The sequence below is a fragment of the Lepidochelys kempii genome, chromosome 1 (genome assembly GCF_965140265.1).
Source record: "Lepidochelys kempii isolate rLepKem1 chromosome 1, rLepKem1.hap2, whole genome shotgun sequence".
In the NCBI taxonomy this organism is placed as follows: Eukaryota; Metazoa; Chordata; order Testudines; family Cheloniidae; genus Lepidochelys; species Lepidochelys kempii.
Genome location: NC_133256.1, coordinates 174,078,428 through 174,104,488, shown reverse-complemented (window position 1 = coordinate 174,104,488; position 26,061 = coordinate 174,078,428).

Genomic DNA, 26,061 nt, shown 5'->3' with positions numbered 1-26,061 from the left:
TAGAAGAAAGGAGTGTGATTTTTACCTATATGTCACTAAGCAGTTGAACCCACTGGCCAATTAAAGGAGGGACTCCCATTCAGTTATCCTCAACCACATGTGGATTGCTTCAGTACAGGTTTTTGGGCAAAGGAGTCTAAAGATGGGGGCAGAATTGGTGAACGCCCTGAGGATTTGGTATTAAAGGGCCTGCTGGGAGAAAAAAATAAAATGAAAGAGGAGTTGTGGCAAGTACTATTTTCTCCACATTTGCTCTCCTTTTCTTTCTAGATGGAAATCACTGTGGCTCAATGCTATCGTGTACATTTAAAGACGTATTTAGACTGTATGCTTCCTGGGGCAGGGAAAGTGCCTTATCTGTGTTTGGAGACCACACCATGGGCACTCCTGTGATCTAACTAATGATGATAATGATTGGCCAGCAGACAGTTGACACCAGCAGGCTATAGTCTGACTCCTCAGACAATAGGACTGGCAGCTTTGATTTTTCCTGTGGGCCTAGCATACAGTTAGGCTGCTTGGTAGGCTTTCTGGATGCCAGTTTTTTAATTTATTCCCTAAGCATTCTGAATATTTCAAAATATGTACTTATTTATTAAAGAAAGTACCGGCAGAATAGAGCATAGAATATTAAAACACAGCATGCCAGGGTGAGATATAGGATTTCCCAAACCATAAGCAGTAATCATAATAAAATGCAGATGCAATGATGTTCAGGGAGCATTGTGGTCATAAAGAGTGAGGGAAGGAACAAGTGCATAAAAGAGGGAGCTATTGGAAGAATGCCTTTGAATTATGGCAGAAACATTATGTGAGGTGTGTTGCAATTACACAGGTTTGTTTTCAAAATGTAAAGTCAATGGGCCACTTTCTTGCCTGATGCAACTCCAGTGAAACTAATGGAAATACACCAGCCCTGAATCTGTCCCATCTAAGCAGAGTAATGTCTATAGATATCAATAAAGCAGGGGGAATGAGGTACCAACCCCCCCCCATTTCTTAAAATAAAACCCTTGAATTAATTTTTAAATTCATGATCCTTTTTATTCCTTTTATGTAAAATTCACAATTATTATATTTGGTCCTGGAAAACAATAGCCTCACAAATGCTCATTCTAATGTATCTGGACCAGAAGTATTTGTGTAGCGAGCTTGAAATGTATTTGATTTTTCTCCTGCTTATAGAAATTTGTCATCCTATCGGGATGGACACCAGTTGCCACACATTAGCCACCTGTTCTGTGTTTGTATGGCCTCTAGCACAAATGGGCCCTGGTCTACAACGGTGGCTCCTAGATGCTGATGCTACCACAGTACAAATACTAATAAATCTTGAAGCATGCAAAACCTAGTCAAAGTATATAATTTGTCAATAACTGAAATATGTTTTCATATTTCCTAACCCTAAGGTGGTCACTGAACAAATATGGATAATGAGTAAGCTTGTGAAAATCAGGCTCTGTGTAATTAACTGAGAACAGGAGGGAAAAAGGCAAAATTTGCCATATTATTAATTACAATTATTTTGCCCAGTTATATCTGGACAAAAATGCACCGGTACCAAGAAAGTAGGAATATGGGCTGGCCCTCTGAATTGGGGTGAATTTCACCCTTATTCTTCCTTTGTAGCATTGATGCATTTTGGCTTTTTTATTACTGAAAGAAAAGAAGAATGGGAGCAGTAGTTTTAGAAAACAAAAACGTGTTGGCGTTCGTTTAACCTCAAAATTAATTGAATTGTGGTTTGTTTGTTTTTAAATTCCAGCTCTAAAGTATTAAGAAAAACATCTACAATTAGCAAAGAGAGGGTTGCTCTATCATGCAATATATGTATTGCATATTACCGGCCCAGATTCTGTGCTGCATCCAACTTTTGCTGGGCTCAGCAGACAGAATAGCTGTCAAGGAGCTGGCTTCTGATCCCTGATTCTATCTTGGCCCCAGCCATGGACACAGCTTAGAACAGCCTGGGGCTTGCTGTAAATTTCACTGTTGGGTATAGTCTCATAGGTGTGATCATAGGCCTGATTGTCCTCATTCCCAAGATTCAATTAAAGATCCTTGTCCTCAGTAGTGAGCGTTTTGGCTAACCTTTGCCCAAGTCGTTAGAAATCTGAGGATACTCTAGCATAAGCTTTCGTGAGCTACAGCTCACTTCAAGTACTCCTTTTCTTTTTGTGAATACAGACTAACACGGCTGTTACTCTGAAACCTGAGGATACTCTAGGATCCTAGATTGCTCCTGGAACCCTAGTTGCCATTGGAAGCTAAATGCACTTTTTCTACCACCATCTCACTAGGCATTTGTGACCTGTTCTTTCTGGCCTTTCCCTCACTATAGTCATCCAATTTGTCATGTTTATATTTTACTACTGCAGCATATTCTACTTGAAGTCACATTTGAAGACCACTAGGCATCTGGATCACTGTTTGTAGAGTGGTGTTAGCTAATGGGAATATATTGCACCAGTTCTACATGAGCTTCATTGGCTTCTTGTGGGCTTCTTGTGTGCTTCTAAGTGCAATTGAAGCAGTTGTCTTTGGCCTATAAAGCCCTGTATTAGCTTGGCCTGTGGCAATCAAAAGAGATTTAATCTCTCCTTGTGATCTGCCATGGCAGTTGAAGGTCTTTTGGGGTGTTTGAGCTTACAATTTCCAGATTTAAACATGATGGGCATGCTCTTGGAGGGTATTCTTTGCTCTAGAATCAACTTTCCCAGATGACCTGACAAAACCAGAAGCCCTTCTCTTTTTTGGATGTTTGTTTTGAGCAACACTGAGGGAATGGATGAGTGGAGTGCAAGGGAAGGAAGGGGATTGACTATTCACGGGAATTAACCTTTTGTCTACTATACCTTGAGGAAAAAAGGCAGATTTATTGTTTTTGTTCCACTGTGTACTGTACATGTGGTCTAAATTATGTAGAAGAGCACACTTTTGTCAGTCTATAAATAACAATTAAATGGAAGGTATTTTAATAGTCTGTCAGTGGTACAGATACAGTTAAATTAACCCAGTGTATGGCAATTGTATTATTATTGTTGTATGTTGCCAGTCACTTACAAAAAGACAATTAAAAAAAAAAAGCCAAAGTCAAACATTGACATTCTGATCATGAATTGATCCAAACCAAAATCCTCAATCTGCACACTCTAGACCTTTGGGAAACCTGAGATCCAAACCTAAACATTGTGCTTTCCTGCTGTCGCTATAATAGGGCTGAGCCAGAGCCTTGGCTCCAAGCACCTTCAAACATTTTTAAAAGGCTTTTCAGCGTTCCTCTCGCAAAATAAAGAAACAAAATTTTAAAAGCTCAAACCTCTTTAAAATTGTAATTTTTTTTTTTACACTTTTAATGGTTTCCACGTGGATGCAGGTGAATTTATAAAGGGCCAGTTCTGCATGGCCAGACATGTTTTCTCACGGGCTGTGCTGACAGCTCTGAGAAAGAGAGGAATTTTTAAAGTAGTGCTAGGCTATCCAAGGATGCCTGAAAACCAGGTCAAATGTTTGGCTGTTTATGGTGTCTGTGTGATCAGACTTCTCCTGTCTGGCCATCCAGCTGATTTTCAAAACCTCATGGTTATAAGAGCGCATATCATAATGTTAAAGCTCTGACTTTGTCTGACTGGCTGTCTCTCAGATCCATTTCTGGGAGTCTTTCTTGGTGTGCTGTCTGTTTTAAGGGTACAGATTGTAAAACAGCCAATGAGGGGCTTTTACTTCAGTATCTTAATCAGTGACTCCCATCATGCCTCTGACACTACCAGTTGTGGATCACCTGGAAAAGCCAGGTGTTTGACCACATGTTCTCCAGCCCACTCCCTTGACACATGCTCTTAGTGTTCCAGCCTCAAGGTACTTAGAGAGCTTGGGAGCAGCTAAACACTAGGTTTGCAAATCCCCTGTCTCCAGGTGGAGGCCCTAGATGGATGACCAAATGGTGGTTATTTGTGCCCACAGGTCCACATCCTAAGCAGTGGCTGGTTGGCACCCAGTTCAGCTCAGGAGGGGAAGGGGGCACAAAGGTGCCTATTAGTTCTCCCCACCCAAGCTGTTCTGTTTGTGGCTTCCTTGTCTTTGAGCCACCAGGCCTCACCTGATCCTGAGGAGCACCTTAGAGCAGACTTGGGGATGCAGCAGCCCACAACGGGCAGTTCCACAAAGCTGATGAATTTCTGAAGAAAAGGATATTCTGATCATACCCCTTCCCCCCCCACCCCATAAGCACACCTCTTACCCTGAGATATGGGACATGGAGGCAGTAGCACAGAGCCAGCAATGCCATCCCTGCACTTCTCAGGAATTCTTCTGGACAATTAAACCAGCCTTTTAATTTTACTCTGTGCTGCCAGAATGGCACAGAGCATCTTAAATGATGGCAAGGATATGGCCCATGGTCCTTTTGTACCTGAGTTTCAGGGAAATGCATATATTCTGTCTCTAAATGGTATGGGAGACAATTCCAAAAAAGAAAAGGCTGTTGATATTTATACTAATAAATACACCCGTTGTAGCTTCCAACCATGTTGCTTAAAAACCTTTTATTCTCTTATTAGATATGAAAATTCTGTTTTTTACAGGCACACTAATCTTTTTCGCAACACTGCATCTGGTTGAAAATCAGTTAGGCACTGAGGTAAACTCCCTATGTTAACACTAGAGGACCACAAGCTTCATGATGGGAGAGTGTGTGCTCTCACCTCATATCAATTTAAAGAGATTACCTGTTGGCTGGAAATTATTGTCATTATTCCCTTCAAACAGAATGAACTCTTCTTAAAATCAAAGGTAATATGTTTTCAGGATTTGCACGGGGGACAGGGGGAAGCTAAATCTTCTCAACCTCACCCGTCCCCAGACCTCTCTTTGTTAAACCTTTAGACCTGAGTAGACAGCTTATTTTCAAATGCCCCACTGTGTTCTCTGTTTTTCAGATATCAGTAGATGTGCCTGGGCAACCTTTTGGCTTATAGATCTCTGAATAATGGAGGAATCATCCTGATGTAAAAGCAAAAGGGGCTTGCATCTGTGGTGGCAGCAATAGTGACGGTATAATGTCACACAATGGATCCTGGAAGCAGACGAATGTCGAAACAGCATGAAAAACCCCTCTCTCACACTGTTAAGGCGTTCCAAATTCTCCCAGAATAACATACACAGTCATTTCTGTGAAATCCAAGTTAATATCCGTGTCAGCCCTTCACAAAGGAAAGTAGATTCAGACAGGAACTAATCACCCTGTCCAGTTTAAAATAGAGAAATCATCGTTTTGTTTTAGCAGATTTCCTCTACAATATGTTGTTGTTCTTGCATGAAAACATGCTGTGTATAAAATGGTTGCATGAAAGGGTTAGCAGTCTGAGACACAATGGTGGACATTGTTGAGGTTATAACAAACAGTACATTTAGTAATGGAAGAGTAGGGTGTGGGTGATGATATTTGGAGATCTAGCACACCTTAGTGGAAACAGTTAGTAATACAACAAACATCAGGGTGTTTTTTTTGTTTGTTTTGTTTTTTTTTAATTTAAGACCGTGCCTAGGCAATGGTGGAGACAACTGCATTTAATCTGATCTAGTTTTTAATAATTTTATTGTGGTTTATTTTAAGAATGTGTGGTTTCCATACACCTTTATTTGCATGGCAAGGGAGGTTTGAATATAGTGGGGTTTTTTTTGTTTGTTTGTTTGTTTTAATGGAATCAGAATATTCCCTCTTTTGGGGCCATATCCTGGAGAATAGCTCAAGTCTTTATACACACTTTACGCAGCATTCTGACAAAAGGAGATCACTACCACCAGAATGGATAGTGGCTGAGGATTTTATTTTCCAGAGCTCCTGAGCACCTAAAACTCCAGTTGAAGCCAAAGGGATCTGTGGATGCTCAGCACTTCAGTGAATGAAGTCCTGAATTTATGGGAAATTGAACTGTGCCCTAAGAGTCACTCATGCTGATGCGACTCATAATCTCCACTGCTGGTGCCAATGCTGATTTTTATGATCTGGGGAGGAAGGGCCCAGGCCAAATATCCACAGGGTATGCAGAGGGGATCTCCATCTCACTCCTGATTTTAAAAAAAATTGAACCACTGTTAGAAAAATATACTGCTTATAGTATTATCTGGTCTATGACACTTCAGTGGGACTCCAGAAAAAGAAAGACATGAGTAAGATAATGTACTATGTCACTATGCAAGCTTACTATAAAAGAAAAATGCAGGACTCCAATATAAATAGAAAATTATCTCTTCCTTGCAACTGGCACAATAAATTGGGCAAAGAAACAAAAGGTAGAAAGAGGAAATATGCTTTTTCCACAGATACTCATCCTTGCAGAAACTAGCTGGCTCTGGAATTTGGTATGGGTATGAAGTTTTTTATCTCTAGATCTCATTCTGTTCAGGTTCTTATCCCATGTCCATTAGTGGGGTATCTGAATGCTTGGCTTCCAGTTCAGATTCAGTCCAGGATGGATAGTGACCAAGATATTGCCGTTTTATGGCTGTTCTATGACTTGTGTGAAATGAACAGCTAGTTTTAGCTTGGTTCCTAGTGAAGAAGTATCTAGATCACAAAAAGTACCATCCTTATTAGCATTAACTGGCACCCCTGTTGGCAGTCTCTCTATAGAAATAAGATACTTAATGATCATGGCAGTTGAGACAGTAGTCCCAGCACTAGAGAGTCGACTCACCAACTTGTTTGAAGACAGATTTGCAGAGCCATTTTAAGGAAACTTGCATTGCCAACACTGTATCTGTCCAGTGGAGAAACAGAAGATTTCGAGATGGGATTTTCAAAATCACCCAAGTGACCAAGCACTAGTTTCCCCGACTTTGAAAGGTCTAAGTCTTCCTAAATCACTTGGGTGCTTTTTGAAAATCCCACCCTCGATTTCCAGTGCTGTCAAACTGACACTTTCCAGAAGGACTTAATTCACATTTTAAAAAGCAGTTAATATGAAAATCTCTACCCCCTCCCCCCAACACTGCAAGAGCAGTGAGATCTATGGCAACACTGTACAAGGTACTTAACAGGTCATGTGTAGTTGGCTGGTTTCACTGACAAAGGCAGACTTCTCGCTTTTTCTAATGCATTATAAACACTTAGCAAAAAATAGCTGAACAGGGGCATTTCCCCACAGTTTCCTACTTTATTGACCCAATTTTTAAAAAAAAATAAATTTTTCCCGATCTTTGGTAAATGGCCTGAGAGAGAGTGCCATATTTGGGAACATTGAAACACTGGAGTTAAATTGGGGCATAAAAATGAGCACAATAGAGCCGGATAGGGTCTGGTCTTCATCTTCCTTTTACAGATGAGCTCAAGACTAAACATTCAGATGTCGTTGGATCTGATGAAGATCCGATTCAAACAGGCTTATCTATTCTTTCTTGGTTTTGTATACTGTGCATGTACCTATTTAAAGCGAATATGAAAGTGTAAGTTTACTAAATATGCTATGTAAAATATATTTAGTTTGCATTACTCATTGCTGAAGCTTAAAATAAAAGGTGGTTAATTTCTGCCTGCAACCAAATTGATTTCCTTGGTACAATGACGAGCTGACTGTTTCATACAGTAATAATTATTGACAAGGGACAAAGCGTAGAGCAATCAGTATTTGCCCCACTGTTAGTTCCCATCATTTGGAGCTGCACCGTCTTTGAAATAGTAAAAGATATCCATAATAGATGTGATTTCTAAGATCTTCTGTAGGAGTTCTTTTCAAAAACTTTATTGTTTCCATGGATGCTGCCATATAATCTAATTATTCCTGATGGGTTGCCTATTGTAACATGGGATTCTTCAAAGGAAAGGAAAACAGCAAGGTAGATCATTTGAGCAAAATTCTTTTATTTGTTTAGGACAATGTATCACAAAAGCTCTAGCTGGGAGGGGAAAGAAATCTCTTCTGAGCCTCCTTCCTTTCAGAATTCAAGTTGCTATAATCGCGTAAAGCAGCTCTGTGTACTGCAGGTTTTCTCATTTTCCTTTCAGTGGATGATAGAAGACAGTTCAGCCCCATGTCCTCTTTTTCCAGTGGAAAAATTAAATCATTTGTATTGTAAGATCTACTGTAGACAGACAAGGGTAAGGCAACCCGAAGCGGTCAGAGAATAAAGTCTAGGCCCAACACCTGCAGCTTGTCAAAGGGATCATTCCATTCAACCCAGCAGGAATTTTTTCTTGATAAGATCGACAGTGGTTGCAAGGGAGTTGATATTTACATCCACCTCATTAAAGTGAATCAGTTTCCTATTATAACTGGAGTCTCAAAGCCCTTAGTCGAGATAATGAATGTCACTTGGTTTGTGTAACTATGCTATTTTTGACCTTGGCCATTGTCCTAGCTAGTCAAAGGCTCTGATACCATGTGATGTTTCACAAGACACCCCCTTGCACCTGCATATCTAGGCTTCTGCCACTGTTTATCAAGGAGGGGTCTGACATGCTGCAACATATGATGGCAAGTAATCACACCACATCCTGTGTATGTGCATGCTCTCCTATTGCTTTGATCACATGGAATTGCTGAACTTTCTTTCATACACATACCAGTGTGTGATTCCCCATCACAGTGTGGGAGAAGGGGTGAAGGAGATGATGCAGAAAGCCCTCATCATGTGGAATGAGAGGAAGAAGGAACCCCCCCTACCCTATCTATCCACATCTTAGCAGTCATTATGGCGCAAGTGATTTTTTGCACAATGATCCTGCAAGTTTTGCCATTTTTCCAGCCTGTTATATGCATGTGAAAAGATTTTTACCAGTACTTAAGTGGGAAGCTTCTTACTATATAGTCCATAAATGAGGATCACGTCTGGATAAAGTTTTCATCCTATTTTTATGCACATTAATGTCTACAGATGCCCCCCCGACTTACGCAATCGTTTTGTTCCGGAAAGCCTTGCGTAACTTGGATTTTGCGTAAGTCGGAAATGTATACCCGCACGTTACGCAAAAATTTCCGCAACTCGAAAATCCTATTTCTGGCTCATGGAACTTTTTCCATAACTGTGAATTTGCGTAGTCAGGTCTTGCGTAACCTGTGGAGCATCTGTATTTACAAATAATGCCCTAAAGTACACCTGATTCAACCAATTTTTTCCCATGTGCAACTTTTTCATCAACAGCTAGTCATATATTTTATTGATACAGACTTTATAATATGTAAGCTGTGATTTAAAAATAATAATAATAATAATTCACAGCTGTGTTCTGTTCCCCGATTCCATATTATTATCAGGTCCAACTCAGAGTCCCAGACTTAATCATTGAAGGTCTTCATGGATCAGGACCAGAAAAACTTGGAAATTGCCTCACTATCTGTGACCTTGCTAAGCCATTACGAGAAGTAGAACGAGAACCACTCAAGACTATTGGGACACTGAGGGAGGCATTTTAGTGCTGGAGACTAAGCTATGGTAGACCCTGTCACAAGTAACCAGAATGTATTGTAGCCTAAGTGCCTGCAGAGCATAGGGCAAATACCTCTTAATGGAAAAACCAACCCACAACAGAAGATAAGCCTAATAAAACCCACAAAAAGCCCACCTAAAATACAAGCATTATCAGCGAACCCTAAAGGGAGATGAGGAGTACAATTCGCTTTTATTGGACTATTCTTCCTCTTTTTTTTTTTAAAGTGTACTTCAGTGAATAGAGACAAGGCACTGGCACTATATCTAGACTATATTATGTATTTAGCTAGCTTCTCATACCTCCCCACCACTGCGGGACCTGAGGGGTTGAATGTTTCTGAAAAGCCAAACAGTCTCTTTCTCCTAAGGAGAGGTAAACTGCATGTTTTGATGCTAGGGCATGAGGGGTGGTAATTATGGGGTTAGAAACCTATTGAGGGAGTGTGAAATCATAGAAACGAGTTTTACATTTAGTCCTGAAAGTGGTGAGGTCCTTGGGGGAATGAGTTCCAGAGTCTCGGTCCAGCTTCTGAGAAAGTTCTGTCTCAAGTGCTTATGAACCCCTCCATTAGTAAACAGTTTCATTCTTCTGAAATGTAGCTATCATGAGAGGTCATGGTCATGGAGGGAGAGGCGTTCCCTCTGGTTACTAGGGCTATTCCCACGGAAGGCTGTGATTAGCAAGACAAAAGCCTTCAAGTTGACTTTGTATTCAGTAAGAAGCCAGAGCACTGGAATGATGTGTCCCTGGCAACCTATGTTTCTAAGCAAATAGGCTGTTGCATTTAGTGCCCACTCAAGCTGCTTCCAGGTCTGTGCAGCTTCATCCCTAGGTGTGAGTTGACAAACCAAGTCTAGAGCCGACAAATGTGTGGCTCAACACAGCATGGATCCGAGTCCAATAGAATGGGGTATTTCTGGACAGCTGCAGGTGGAAGTGGGGGCTTTTAGCAGCGGTGGTTCTTTGGTTTGTCATAATGAGCACTGGAGAATCCAAAATGACCACAAGGCTTTACATCAATGAAACAAGCTGAAGACAAATGGCCATGATAGAATCTACCCTTGGAAAATGTTGAAATATGAAGTGGAGTTTTCTGAATTTCAGATGGTTTTAAAACACTGACAGGTGAAAAGGACAGCACAGTTGGGACTGAGAAAGCACGCATCCCCAGGCATCCAAGAGGAATTATAGCAGGATTATTTTCATGCCTGCCTCGCTGGTTTGGGCTGGAGGGGAGAAGATTGTTCTCAGAGCAGTGCTGTGGGGCAAGAGATGAGGTTGTTTAGATTACCTTAATGGTTCATATGCATGTTTGGCATGTTTCTGGATTCTCAGCTTTCCAATGGGACAGAGAGCTTGTTCTAGCCAGGCCAAACATTGTTTGTGAATGTTTAAAAAAAAAAAATTTTGGCCTCAAGCTCGGTAGAGCTGGGCTCATGCCACTGTGCTGAGGAAGCACAGTATTACAGATGTAAGGATACAAAAAAGTCTGAATAAGTGTTTTCAAAACTCAGAATGGTTTTATGATAAAATATCTATCCTGCACTGCCTATATGATGGCATGGTGTGGTATAACGCTTTTATAATTAGGGTGGGTGTGGAAACTCCTGCAGAAGTTGCTTGTGACCTTGCCGCCGGTGAGTAATATGACATTCCAAATTGATGCAGTATTGCCAGCTCTTGTGGCTTGATTGTGTGTCTAAAGATTCTGGGGAGGGGTTTTTTGTTTTTGGTTTCCTGAAAATGCAATGAAAGGCTATGAAGTCGCAAATGTTCTCATTCAGAATGGCCACTATCTCCCATGACTGTCAATGGGGCTGAAGCCACCAAAGATGGTCACCGGTGCTCTACTCATCTATGTGCAAGTGGCTAACAAAAATGGCTACCTTCTCCCACTGTTTTCAGTAAAACTGAAGTCATGCCCACAGGCAAAACAGCTGGCACTGTATGGTTCAAAGGGCTAGACAGGACACTATTAGGCTACAATGACTGATGAGAGAAGTAAAGAACCTATGAAAGGTGCAGAGGGAGTTTGGGGGTGCGGAGCAGGGTAGTGGTGAGCAGGAGGCAGATTTCGGGGGAGCAGGGGAATAGAGGGCAGAAGGGAGGCTCTGAGGAAGTGCAGGGAGAAGGGGAGGGCAGAAGCAGAATAAGGAGAATGGTGAAATGGAAGGAGCAGGAAGGAGACTGAGGGAGGTGCAAAGAATAGTGATGGGGTGGGAGACGGAGAGGGACAGAATGGTTGAAATCACTGGCAAAACTCCCACTGACCACAGTGATGCAGGACCAGGACTCCTATATCAGGGTGTATTTATTCTCTGTAGGGAATGTCACCAGTGGCGCTCGCAGCCATACACACAGTGTGTATCATTGGCAGGGCCGGATTAAGACATAGACAATTTAGGCATGTGCCTAGGGCCCAAATTGTATGGGTTGAGCCTAACCTGAGCTCTGGCTGGTCTGGGTCAGATATTGGTGTAGGCACTGGCCACTCCTCTGCTCACAGGTTTGGCCATGTGGCCCCTCCATTACCACTGACTCAATTTTGGCTCCAACCAAGTGATTGTTCAAGGTAACACAACAAGTCTGTGGTAGAGCAGGGACTTGAACCCAAGTGCTAGATTAGTGCCCAAGCAACAGATCATCCTTCCACACAACACTATGAGTCTCCATTTCCTTTCACTAGTTGTACACCAGCTAACTCCAGTGACTTTACTTGGTTTCTCCTAAGATGAGAGAAGAGTCAGGCCCATCATTTGTCTACAAACAAAGCTTCTATCTTTCAATCTCTGTCATGCATTCATTTAATCTCACATAGTTCTTGTGGCAAAATTATGTAATTTAATGCTGACGAACACTGAAATAGAGTCACAAAGATCACTTAACTTTTCCATTTGTATATCCCAATCGGTTACCCCACAATTCAATGTTGTATTAAAAGTACATCATTCCTTTACCTTGTTAGAGACAAAGTCCTTCTTGTATCTTTGAGGGGAGGGGAAAGACAGCTGTCCTCAAGACTTGCCTTCAAGACTTGATAATAGATCCAAGTCAACTTATTCTTAATTCTCTTTGCTGCTTCTGTTCCCTGCATATATTGTGGAGTGGAATATGCTCTACCATTAGATAAATGCTTGCAAAAATATGTGCTATTTCTTCCAGGGCAAAACTGACTCACCTCAGAAAAGATACCCTGCTAGGTTTCTCTTTGTATGGCTGCTCTGTAGTAACTACTTGGAACAATTCAGTAATTGTATAACTACATTGCTCCATTTAACTTTTTCCTTTTATTAACACTGATTCTTCTAATATGGCAAAAAAATTGATCTCCATGTTTGATGAGGTACACAAACTCCACACTGGACAATAAGGGGTTGTTTCTAAAACAGCTCCTCAGCCCCCGCCCCCCTCTACCGCCCCGCAAGGCATGCACAGGCTGGAGGAGGAGCAGAATGGGAGCAGAACAGCTCCCTTATTGGCTGACCAGAGAACAGAACAAACCTTCAACCCTCAACTCCTGAGCAAAAGCTGACTGAAGGCAGGAACTTCCCAGGCAACCACTGTCTGAAGGCCCCTCTCTGTGGGAAGGAAGAGCCAGATCCTGTTACACCCTCAAAAACCCCTTGTGTTCATAGGCTACTCTGGAATGGGAGATACTTCAAAGTGACCTGGCTGGAAGGCCAAGTCACAGCAAGATGAAAGCCACCACAGAGGCAGAAGAGCTACCCGCAGGAGACCCCAATGGAGAGAGAGCTGCCACACCATGCCCAGCCACAAGGAGGTGCCAACAGTGAATTGACTTCTTCAACCATGTAAGAAAATGGGTACAGTTTTAAAGAATAAACATTCTGCTTTTTGTGGTCTCCTTATCTTTTCTTCTGCTGCTTCCTTGCCTCACTGATATACCACTCAAGCACTGGGCCTAGTTAGTTTCATGCTGGGGTCATCAAACAAAGTTGTGAATGCTAGATGGCATTTTGGAGGTTAAATGGAAGATCCAGATTCATAGAGATGGACAGAAATACAGAACTTGAATAGTCGATGATTGTAACAAAATGACCAGAGTATTGACTGACCAATTCTGAATAATCAGTGTCTTAACCTGAAGAGCAAAGAAAACTGAGGAAACCACTGAAAAAGAAAATAGTATTACTCCTTGTGTAACTCTTTGATTAGCAGATTAATATGGCCATTGTTAAAATAATCACTGTCACTTTCTCTGTAGAAGTTTCTGTATGTTGGACACCTTCCAAACCAATGCCAACATTGACCTATTTGGTAACTCTTGCTAATGCTCTAGTTACCTTGAGAGTGTGCATCAAAATATTACATAATACTTTAGGATAAACCAACTATATACAAATCATTAACAAATAATATGTTGTTCTGCGGCAAGCCACTGCTCACATGTTTGGAGTTGCTTATTCTATTTTCCTTGATCTTTCTTGTTCTTCTTTTAACAGTGCCAGTGTTTGAAACAGGCTTCCTTCGTGCTGGAGGCTTTGATAAAGAACACACCTTAGCCAATGCACAGTATGTCATCAGTTGGATGCACAAATATGTACATTCTTTCTTCCCACTATTTTTTCTCTGGGCTGCAGTGAGTTCTGAGGGGGGAGAGGCAGTGGGTTGTTTTTGTTTTGTTAATATATCAGTGTGATGTATAATATGGTCATCGGAACAGTGGGCCAAAGACAGAGCTAGATCTAGGTAATAAAATATCACTTTGGGTTATTACCAGTTCCACCAGTTATTTAGTATCTGGACCAGAAGAATTTATAAACATAATAATGTATCAAACTTTTCAGACTCTTCTTCTTTGTATCACGTCACATTGGTCTATGTGGTGTCCTCTAATAACAATAAAAGTCTACATCCTAAAACAACCTGAGTGATATAACAAACTATAAGAGAGATTTGCAAGCAATTCCTTACATTATTCATTCTTTGTAGCAGTGATTTCATGGCCTATGGGGAGAGGTGTTGTGAGTAGGTTAGAGGACAAGACTGGGAGCTAGGACTTTTGTGTTCTATAAACTGTTGTTTCGTGGCTTTGGGTAGGTGACTCACATCTCCTGAGTCACTGGTATTGATGTGTGCCTATTTTACAGATGGAAAAAAATAAGAAGGAATAGTGGGCATGATCACCTCTCTTTAGATGAAAGATGTGCCTAGCTGTAAATGGCCCTATATGGCCTGCCTTTTCTCTTCCTGACTCTTAGGGTCTGTGCCTGCCTTCCAACGGACACTACAAACTTAAGCTGACCTACGTTCGGTCAAATTACAGACACCACAGTAATTACTGTGCTTTTCCATGTCTTCACTGTGCTACCCTCCTCTGTCCGTGGTGCGTGTCCTCACCAGAAGCACTTCCACCAACTTAAGAAGAGCAGCATGGGAGGCCAAGAGCCCGAATTCCAGGTACCATCTGGGCTCTCAGCTCTGCTTCCTGCTGGGAGACTGGGCTCTCAGCTCCATGCAGAGCTCCCTGCTGAGATCCTGGCTGCCCCCGGCTCCCCACTGCTGCCTGGCTGCCCCCTCCCTGAGCAGGGAGCCAAGAGGCAGCCAGGCTCTAGCTTGCGCCCCCTACCTGCCCTGGGGTGACAGCCCGAGCTGTGAGCCAGGGTTCACAGCAGGGACCCTATTCAGCCTTTCTTGTCAATTTCAGGGCTCCAGCAGGTAGCCATAAAATTGAATGACAGACAACAGCCGATGTAAGTAATGAAGTAATGCAGCATCTCCATGGACACTGTGTCACCCTAACTACACTGACATAAGCCCTATGCCTCTTGTGGAAGTAGAGCTATTATGTCAGTATAGTTGGGCACTTCCATTGGCAGGAGCAAGACGCTTTGTAGACACTGACACAATTAGGTTGACGTAAGTTGCCTTACTTTATTAAGCCTGTAGACCAGGTCTGAGATTAATGCCCAAGAAAGTATGAGTGAGAGAAAAGCAAGCAACTCAAGAAACTCTCCCTCCCTTACTAAGGAAAAAGAAAAAGCTGCCTGAAGTTTTGCCCCCTGGCTGCTAGCAGCCACTTGCACAGTTGTCTGTCAGCTTCTTGCTCCTCTGCCAGTTGCTTTTGCACTCAGTGCAGCACAGTTGAATCCCAGTAATAGGTACAAAGGGATAAATCCCACCCTGTGTTGGTCCTACCGCCAGCACACAGACTGAGGGGAAGAAGCATAAGCCTCCCCAATTCTGGGGCAGCAAGGGCCAATTTAACCCCAGCAGTGGCTAGCGGAGCCCTCAGGGTTACCCTAATTTGTGTTCCCTGCTGTTGTAACCCCTTTGGGGCTTGCAACAGAAGGGTATTGCCACATTGCAGGACCACTCCAACCATGCCTCCTGCCCCTAACCTAACCTATATCCTCCTTCCTCCAGGCAGCCCCAGACATGCCCCTGCTCTGGCAACAATAAGCTCAGTGCTGATGCCTTTTGAGTAAGTGGCATATGGCTGGAGAGAGCTGGTTCTGTGTTTGGTAAATAGGAAACCTGTGATGGTGTTGATCAGGGATACTTTATTTCTGCCTCACTGCCAGTCAGAGTGATAGCATTTTACAATGGTGTAAATGACAAGATGTCTGGACAACCCTCTGGCTCCTTGATGTCTTTGCTCTAGCGCAGGGTTGGACAGTGTGGGGAAACCTGCACTGTCACTGCCAGTTTTGTACCCATACTTGGGAACCAAGAGGATTTCCATGTCCAGTACTGTTGGTCTAGTGTGTCACAAGTAGGGTTGGGTAAAATCATCCATGGAAACTGTTGATGGAAAATTGAGTTTTTGACTAAACAAAATTATTTTCAAAAAGTGTCCGCTTTCCATGGGAAATTTCATTTTATATATATATATAGGCTGAAAACTGCTATATTTTGATTTGGGAATCATAGAATCATGGGACTGGAAGGGACCTCAAGAGGTCATCTAGTCCAGTCCCCTGCACTCAAGGCAGGACTAAATAGTATCTAGACCATCCCTGAGAGGTGTTTGTCTAACCTGCTCTTAAAAATCCCCAATGATGAAGATTCCACAACCTCCCTAGGCAGTTTATTCCAGTGCTTAACCACCCTGACACCCTGAAGTTTTTCCTAATGTCCAACTTAAACCTCCCTTGATGCAATTTAAGTCCATTGCTGCTTCTCCTATCCTCAGAGGTTAAGAAGAACAATTTTTCTCCCTCCTCCATGTAACAACCTTTTATGTACTTGAAAACTGTTATCATGTCCCTTCACAGTCTTCTCTTTTCCAGATTAAACAAACCCAGTTTTTTCAATCTTCCCTCATAGCTCATGTTTTCTAGACCTTTAATCATTTTTGTTGCTCTTCTCTGGACTTTCTCCAGTTTGTCCACATCTTTCCTGAAATGTGGAGCCCAGAACTGGGCACAATAGTCCAGTTGAGGCCTAATCAGCGCAGAGTACAATGGAAGAATTACTTCTCATGTCTTGTTTATGTAACCCTTCTGCTAGGCCAAGTTGATAGCAGCAAGGGCCGGGTTCAGTACACAGGGGTTCCCTCTCATCAAAGCAAATGCAAAACTGGCTCGAGCCCCCACCCAGTGACCTGGGAAAATCTTACACACCCCCTGAGCACCTCAAAGAGGCAATACTTCCCCTCTCGCAAGCACAGAGTCTTGATGTAGTAGAGAATCTTTAATAACATGAGGTAAACAACATCAGCATTAAATTGGGGAAACACCACAACTAGTGTTCATTAACCAAACCATGAGCAAAGACCCACCCCAGAAAATTGGGCCACATCCTTTCCCTCGGGTTCTTGAGTCCCAGAACCCAAATGTCTCTTGAGTCCAGCAATCCACAAATCACCCAAAGTCCAAAAAGTCCAGCCCCAGAGTTCAAAAGTTCATCTGCAGAGTGTTACTCCCCAGTCTGGCTAAAATGTGCCTGTGTGGGGGGGAAAGAGGCAAGGGGCACCTTACATTTCCTGAAGCTGACTGCCCCACAGGGCTCTGCTCTGCTACGCTGTCTCACGAACGGCTCTGCTCCACCACGACCGGCTCCGCTCTGCACAGCTCGCCGTCTCACGAACAGCTCTGCTCAGCTCGCCATCTCATGAACACACCATTGTCTCACAAACGGCTCCGCTCTACCACGACCGGCTCCGCTCAGCTCGCCGTCTCACAAACACACCGCTGTCTCACAAACAGCTCCGCTGCACTCTAGATCTTCCGTCTCCCCACTACTTGACACAGTGCTCAGTGATTTCAGCTCTCAGTGATTTCAGCTCATAGTAGTGGGAGCCTTAGTGCTGGTGCACCATAAGGCCAAAGTGAATGCAGCACACTACCTGTAGCAAGACTCTTAATAGACCCAAAATTAGCTCTGACATTCCACAGTGGAGAGAGACAGAGGTGCAATTGGTGCTTCAGGCCCTCGCAAAGGGGCCCACACCACCAAGTACTAATACCTGTCTCGAGTCTCTCTCAATTCACAGAGTTTTGGAACCCATGTCCCTTGCCTACCAAGTGCTACTCAGTTGATGGTGAGTCCCTCCATCATAACAAAAGGCCAAGTACAGTTCCAAGCACAGTTCCCATAATCAGGGTAATAACAATTTATTCTTCCCGCCCCAATAACAGAGACACTGAGGATCCCACAACAGCCAAAGTGACCATCCGGGCAGTTATGGCCCCATTCTAGGCGGGGTGGGTGTGCCTATGCAAATGAGATCAGCCCCTGAAGTTCTTTTCCACAACTTGCCACACCTCACCACCAGATGTCAGGGTGGAGCCCATCCTGACTCTGCTTACATTTACAACACTCCTGCTAATAAATCCCAGAATGAAGTTCGTATTTTTTGCAATCGTGTTACACTGTTGACTCATATTTAGTTTGTGGTCCACAGACTAAATATGGGGGATATGACCCCCAGGTCCCTTTCCTCAGTATTCCTTCCTAGGCAGTCATTTTCCATTTTGTATGTGTAAATACTGCTGAGGTGCCTCATGGGATCTGTCATTTGGTTGCCTCATGTCCCCATTCTCTTCTGTGGACTGGGCTCCCCAACCAGACTGAAGCATTATGGCCAGGGACTCCTGCAGTGCACCACCTCCCCTCTCCAGCAGGGGAGACTATCGTACATCAAATAGATATAGTCTGACCAGGGAATCTGGTTTAAATGAGTCACATGAATTACAACGTCCATGAAGCACCGCAGTAGCATTTCCGAATCAAAATATTTGTTTTCAGCTGAATTTTTTTCCCTAAAAAAGTTTAAATTTTCCACAAAGAGAAAAATTATTTGATTAGCTCTAGTCACAAACACTAAATTCTCTTTTTAAAATATAATTTTAAAATGCTTGCATTTGTGTGGAACTAGTCATATCTTAATGTCCACTGACATTTGTATATAGCCATGTGTTTTTCCAAATGGATTACCGTTTCTTCATACATTGAATTCAGAAGACCAAAAATTGATAGCTGTCAAAGAGTAACCCAGTTAAAGTTGTTCACTGAGCATTGTGATGAACGAATCTCCTTGACTAGGGGGAGGGGAGGAAGGAGGAATTGTTTTGAGGTTTTTTAGAACAGGATGTATTTTTAAAAGCAATATTTGGACTCTAATTGTGACCACATTTCCTTCTGTAGATCATAGAAGGTCAACCTTGATTTGAATCAGAATTTCCTTTCCTGCAATAAAATGGCTGACTGTTTTAGAAATTTTCTATATTTTATTTGCTTGGGATGGTGGTGACAATATTTTGGAAAGGAGAGGAGGAAGCTCTCGTCTTTTGTCTTTCATCTCAGATTTTACAGAAGTAGCTTGTTGATGAAAACTCATTATAGAGGAAGCTTTTTACCCTGATCTCTGATAATGGTAGAAATAAAACTAGATCAGGCATGATAATCAGCCAATCAGTGAAGCAGAAAAAATGTAAAAAGAAAAGGAGTACTTGTGGCACCTCAGAGACTAACCAATTTATTTGGGCATAAGCTTTCGTGAGCTACAGCTCACTTCATCGGATGTATACTGTGGAAAGTACAGAAGATCTTTTTATACACACAAACCATGAAAAAATGGGTGTTTACCACTACAAAAGGTTTTCTCTCCCCCCACCCCACTCTCCTGCTGCTAATAGCTTATCTAAAGTGATCACTCTCCTTACAATGTGTATGATAATCAAGTTGGGCCATTTCCAGCACAAATCCAGGTTTTCTCTCCCTCCCTCCCCCCCCCACCCCCAAACCCATTCTCCTGTTGGTAATAGCTTATCTAAAGATTGTGGTCCCATTTCTGTGAAGAAGTAAGAGCCTGTGCCCAGGGCAAAAGAAGCCATGGAAATAGACCATGTAGCCTACTCAGATCAAGGGAAGCTTAAGGCAGCTGGGTCCCCATGGATGGGAATCCAGCACAGAAGTATGATGGATGCCCCACCATGGGGAGCACTACCAGGGCTGTGTGGGTGACAATTCTGTCTTCACAAAAATCTTCACAAGATTTTGGCTTTATTCTAGTACAGAACAAAAACTAATTTTGGAAGTTTCTGCTAAATGGAATTATTCTCCAGTCAGCTCTTGATATTTAGAATTGGCTACACTATAGATGAATCCATGTTCTTTATTACCTCTACTTGTGACTTTTCACTCGCTCTCCTGAGTTTGAGCTAACTATTTGGGGGGGGGGGGGGTTGTTAAATGCTGATTCCTCTAGAATTTCACTAGTTTGCCCAGGCCAAATATTGTTCAAGTGGTATAAGAAAAAAAGACTGTCCCCAAATGACCACCACATAAGCAAATAAAACCATTCACAGGGAGGATATTGAATCTTCTCTGACATAAATCAGCTATTAAAACTTTCTCAGAAAGAAAAGTAACCATATTTAACACTATTTCCTTCTTGAATTGTGGACACCAGAATTGGACATAGTTTTAAAATGTACATTGTTTGCTTGTGTCCAGCTTACCAAGAGATCCAGATCATTCTGCATTAGGTCTGGTCTATGCTACAGGGTTATGTCTACGTAAGCTGCCTTGCATCAATCTAGCTGTGGATGTGTCTTCACTTAAATTTGGCTCCATCCGACGTTCGTGCTTCGGTATGCCAATTTAGTAACACCACCTCCCCGCACAGCAGAGTCACAGTCGATGTAATTAGCTTGATACAGTGTCAGTGTAGACGCTGCATTGCTTACATTGACAGTTACTGGCTTTCATGAGCTGTCCCACACTGATAACACAGTCAATACAAGTACTCCTGATGAGGATGTGCCCTGCCAACACAAGGTGCCACGTGTGCGCGCACACAAGCAATTTAATAACTGCAGTGATTGCATGCCGACATACGTTAGGTCAACATAATTCTGTCACGTAGACGTGGCTCAGTGATCTGTCCTCTTTCTTACCTATCTCTCCCCATGGAAGGGAGGAACTGTAAAGGAAGGATTCTAGTATTTTGGTTTCTTGTAGCTCCCATCCCAACTGTACTGCATATTCCAAAAAGAGGAGTCAAGTCTCCAAATCCTCTCTCCTTTAGACTTTTCAGATAAGCTAGTTGCTCCAGAACCATTGATTCTGTTTCTGGAAAGCCAGCTGCTTATGATTACTTCTTTGGGTCTGGGGTTTTTTCCCCCAGAAAAAACTGCAACACAAGTGTCTGCAACAGACTGAGAGACCAGTTTTCTACCTGAAGCACAAGATCTCCTTGGTTTGCTACTGGGTTCCATGACAGTACAGTCATTGTAATACTAGTAGAGCAGGAGGAAGCAAGTTGACAGAAACTCTGAATTCTTGGGCATCCTCTCCAGAAAATGTAATCTCTCTCTGCACATTCATACCAACGCATGTGATTATGCATCTTAATCAGCCACAAGGTTAGTAGGTAAAACTGACTTACAATGATCTTTTTTGTGTTTTGCTACGAATGTAGTTGTGTTCTTCAAAGTGCTTCTAAACAATTGGCAGATTTTTGCCTCTAACAGCCAAATAACTGAGTATTGTGTATTGGTGACTGGAAATTCTAAGGGCCAAATTACACACTCGATTTAATTAGACCCAGTTCCACCAACTGATGCTAGGGCTGGATTTCATCCAAATTCAAGTAATTGGGTTTGTTCCTTTTTCTTTTCCTTTGGAATGTGTCTTTATTAAACAGTAGGCAACTTTGCTATTTTGCACCATGTTGAGATGATTGTAAAGTTTTACAATTTAAAAAGTTCTGCCAATTTAAAACTTTTTTTCTTTAATGTTTGCGTAATGTCATAATGTGTTCCCATATTTTGAGGCCATACCTAGGACTACAGCCATCTTAAATTCTGACTCCTAGAGGAACACATAGAACACTCCCCACAAGTGGAATGTAGAATTGGATCCTAAAACAGATGGGACAATAATGAACGTCCATCCGTTTGCTACACAACTGGTCAGTTTTAAAACTTATGGGTATTATTGAAAATTCTCCAGCACTGTTCATTTAGCAGCAGATCCATGATGTGCAAAAATTATTCATCATACTTTTTGTTTTAATAATAAAAACTTAAATTTGTATTTATTTAGTGTGTATTTTTCATTAACTGGTATCTTGTATTTTCATGAGTTCCCACTAGGGGGTGCTTTGTCCCTTCTTATTTCCAGAGAAGTAACCTTGTGGATTCATATTGTTTACTCTCTGAATGGAAACCACAGACAAATGTTGCTCATGGGCGTAAATGAACAAATATCTATGTAATTGTTCATTTCACTTCCCTGATCTGACTGTTGTATAGTGCTGCTAAGATTTTTTTTGTAGTGCTACTGTGTCTTCTCTTGAAGAGGTTTCAGAGTAGCAGCCATGTTAGTCTGTATTCGCAAAAAGAAAAGGAGGACTTGTGACCCCTTAGAGACTAACCAATTTATTTGAGCATAAGCTTTCGTGAGCTACAGCTCACTTCATCGGATCATCCGATGAAGTGAGCTGTAGCTCACGAAAGCTTATGCTCAAATAAATTGGTTAGTCTCTAAGCTGCCACAAGTACTCCTTTTCTTTCCTCTTGAAGAGAATATGTTCAACTAGCATTAGGGGGAAAAGAAAATGTATTACTCATGGGAAGGAAGGGAAGTTTAATCCTCCTTGAAATAAATTAGGTGTTGGAACTCTTGGAGAGAGATTTTTTTGCCACTTACTCTCCTGTGAAAGGAAACGTCAGAGCCTTCTGAATCAAAATCCACTGACTACAACAACGCACTCTCACTCAAGCCAGAAAATAAGGCAGTCAGTAGATTAAAAGAATCTGACTTCAACAAATGTCCTCTGGCTAGCTTTTCCTGAAACATTAGTTTCATTAGCAACTAGAAGATGTAAAGGATAAAGAGAGCTCTTGAAAAGAAAGTGCTCTTCCTCTTTTTTCCTTTTCCTGTTTCCTTTCCACTGTTCCCGCAGGTTAAGGGGAGAAGATATAGAGGAGAGGGCTAGCGAGTTACAACTATATTGTCCATAGAGGGAGTGGGCTGATTGCTCTGTCCTTAGAACATTCTCTCAGGCCTTTTGTCTGTATGAGAAAAGTGTATCAGTTTAACTTAAATGGGTTTTTAACTGATTTAGTTAAACTGGCACAAACCCATGTGTGTCACTCGTACTCTGGTTTAAGAATGGTTTGTTTCAGCTTGGTGTTTGCAGTGGTATAACTTAATTGGTAAGTCAAACAGGTGCAACTTTCTCATCTAGACACGGCCTCTCAAACACTTGCCTGACGGAGGTTTCCCTTGGCAATCACAACCAAACCCTTTGGAGCAGGTAACTGAGGTACGCCTTTGCCTATACCTAGCCCCACTGTTGGGTTTTTTTGTGTTTTTTATAATTTGTGTCTTCAAGCTCTTTGTGGCAGGGACTGCCTTTCTATAAGGTGTTTGTACAGCACCTAGCACAATGGGGTCCTGATCTATGGTGGGGATTCCTAGGCACTATGATAATACAAATAATTAATCCTAATAATAGGTTAACAAAGGAGCAGAATCAGAGCAATCTTGGTAGGGGAGAGAGAGGGCTGAATGTCTCCTGTCTCCTCCAAAGTGGAGACCTAGCTGGGAACACATGAGCCCAGACCCATAGCCTAAACTAAGCAAGGCATGAGAGAGCAGGTGAAAGGTGAGCACCGGAATACAGAGGAGAGAAGATTTTAAGTCTTGCCCATTGGCAGAGACTGTAATGCTAGAAGAGTGAGAGTTGGCTTGGAAAAGTGATGCGGGCCAGTGATTAGAGTTGGACAGCCAGGCAGTCAGATGAAAAGGAAGCCCAATGAATAGGAGGTAGAAAGTGACCATGCTTGGAGCTGGTTAGATGTTCAGTGAAAAATATTTGCAACAACCACAGATTTTTGAACCCAGAAGTTGGCATTTCTTGATTCACTAACCATGCTGCTGTGTCTGTTAGGAAGGTGATGGAGCAGCACACAAAAGATCCAGTAAGGCTGGGATAGGATGCCTGGCTTTCAGAGAGACCACTGGTAACATTTTCAAAACTGCCCAATTGACTTGGGAAAGTCTATTTTTAAAGTGACTTAGACACTGAGAAGCCTAAGGTTGGGTAAAAGCCAATGACGGTCACAGTTCTTAAGGCACTGTTTCAAATGGCATGCAGGCTCCTAAGTCACTTGTTTTTTTTGAAAATTTTACCCCAGACCAGGCCCATCCTCTGGCTGGTCAAACCAAAATCCAGATTATTCTCAGTACAAGGCATAGACAGTCACTGTTGGATGTTAGAATCTCTAGAAGTGCCAAGTGTGTCAGTGATCATGAACTATTCCTGGTACTGATTAGGACTAAGTTGAAGTCCAAAAACAAGGTGGGTGCAACTGGAGCCAAACTTGATCTTGATAAATGAAAGGATAGCTCAGTGAGGGAGGTGAACAAGGGAACACTTGGAGGGTGTTTCAAGCCATTAATTTAAGAGAGCTTAGACATCTCATGGGAACCTGCTTCTAAATTAAAACAACTGAGCCCTGTGTACTCTGGTGGCTTAGCCCTGTAGCTGTGTCATTGCTGCTTGCTGTGGCAATATGGGTATTACTTTTTTTTCTAGGGTAGACACACCATAAGAGAAGATCGGCAGCAGGGAACTTGTAAAGATTGTGAAACAGAGTATTCAGGGTCCAAAGAACAGGTTGACGCCTCTTGTATAGGAAATTGGTTACATATTATAAACGTAGCAGAGATAGATCATGTTCAGCTCCAGGAGAGCGTCCTGGGCTGCATGCCTCCAAAAAACAGTCAGTCAGATACTGGAGTATTATAGGTTTTGTGCCAAATGCTTTCCTTTCCTTCTCATATTCTGTTCACTAAATAAAACTGTCTGCTCTAATGCGACTGTCATTGCAGTGTCCAAGTGGCTGTAAGGCAGGAATTAGTGTTCTGCACATAATGGAGATCAGACTCCACAGACAGAATTGTGCCTTACAGAGACTTTCTAATAGTGACCTTTTTCTGACCTCCACCTCGTCAGTTTAGTTTTCAGTCAGTCTGGTAGCTTTGTATGTAGGCTGTGAAAGACCATCACAGGGAGTTGGCTTGAAACCAGGCTTTAAAAATTAGAAGCTAGGAGAAATTCTGGCATGCTGCAGGGGTATATCAGGCCAGCTGAGTCCGTGATCTCGGCCTTCGTAAATGAAAAGGGATTAGGCTGGCAGGATGTCTAGGAATGTGGTTTTATGAGTTTGTGTCTTCCCTGGCAATTTATACCAGCTGAGTATCTAGCCCCTAGAACTGGTTATACATCCTATTCATTGTCTGATAAGCTATCTAATACCAGAGAGCTCTACCAGGTTCCTATAAGATCTTTACAGTTTTAACTTTGCTTATTAAATATTATTGCAGAAGTCACATTATTCCCTAGTATAGAGGATGCTGCAAATACCTGGATAACATAATTTCCAAACACATGTTAAATAGTGAGCACTGATATGCCATGTATGGGAGGCTTCCGGGAGATGGAACAATAGCTTCTGTAAAGATTACATTTAAGGAAGGATTTGCACAGGAAAAGAAAAGAAAGTGAGAGAACTGCTAAAATCAGTGTGAACTATAATTTGTCTAACCAATTTATTTGAGCATAAGCTTTCGTGAGCTACAGCTCACTTCATCGGACGCATTCGATGAAGTGAGCTGTAGCTCACGAAAGCTTATGCTCAGATAAATTGGTTAGTCTCTAAGGTGCCACAAGTACTCCTTTCCTTTTTGCGGATACAGACTAACACGGCTGCTACTCTGAGACCTATAATCTGTCTGCGTAACTCCTCATCTGCTACTCGTAAAGCTTGTTTAGCCTGCCACATGTAGACAACTCAGATACTCCAGCTGTTGCCTTATTCCCATTTTGGATGCTAAAGGCACAGAGTTCAGCACAGGGCTTGTGCTCTGACAAACCCTGGCACCACACAACTACAGGGCAAATTCTGAGAGATATTGGCCCTGTGCCTCCCCTTGGCTCTCTTTCAGTATAGCCTAGCGGGTAAGGCACTAGACTGGAACTCAAGACTTGGTTTAATTCTGGGCTCTGCCACTGGTCTGCTGCGTAACCCTGGGCAAATTGCTTCCTTCCCCATGCCTTACTTTCCCAATCTGTAAAATGGGGATAAGGACACTGAACACTTTTGTAAAGTGCTTTGAGATCTACAGATGAAAAAATGCTATATTAAAGC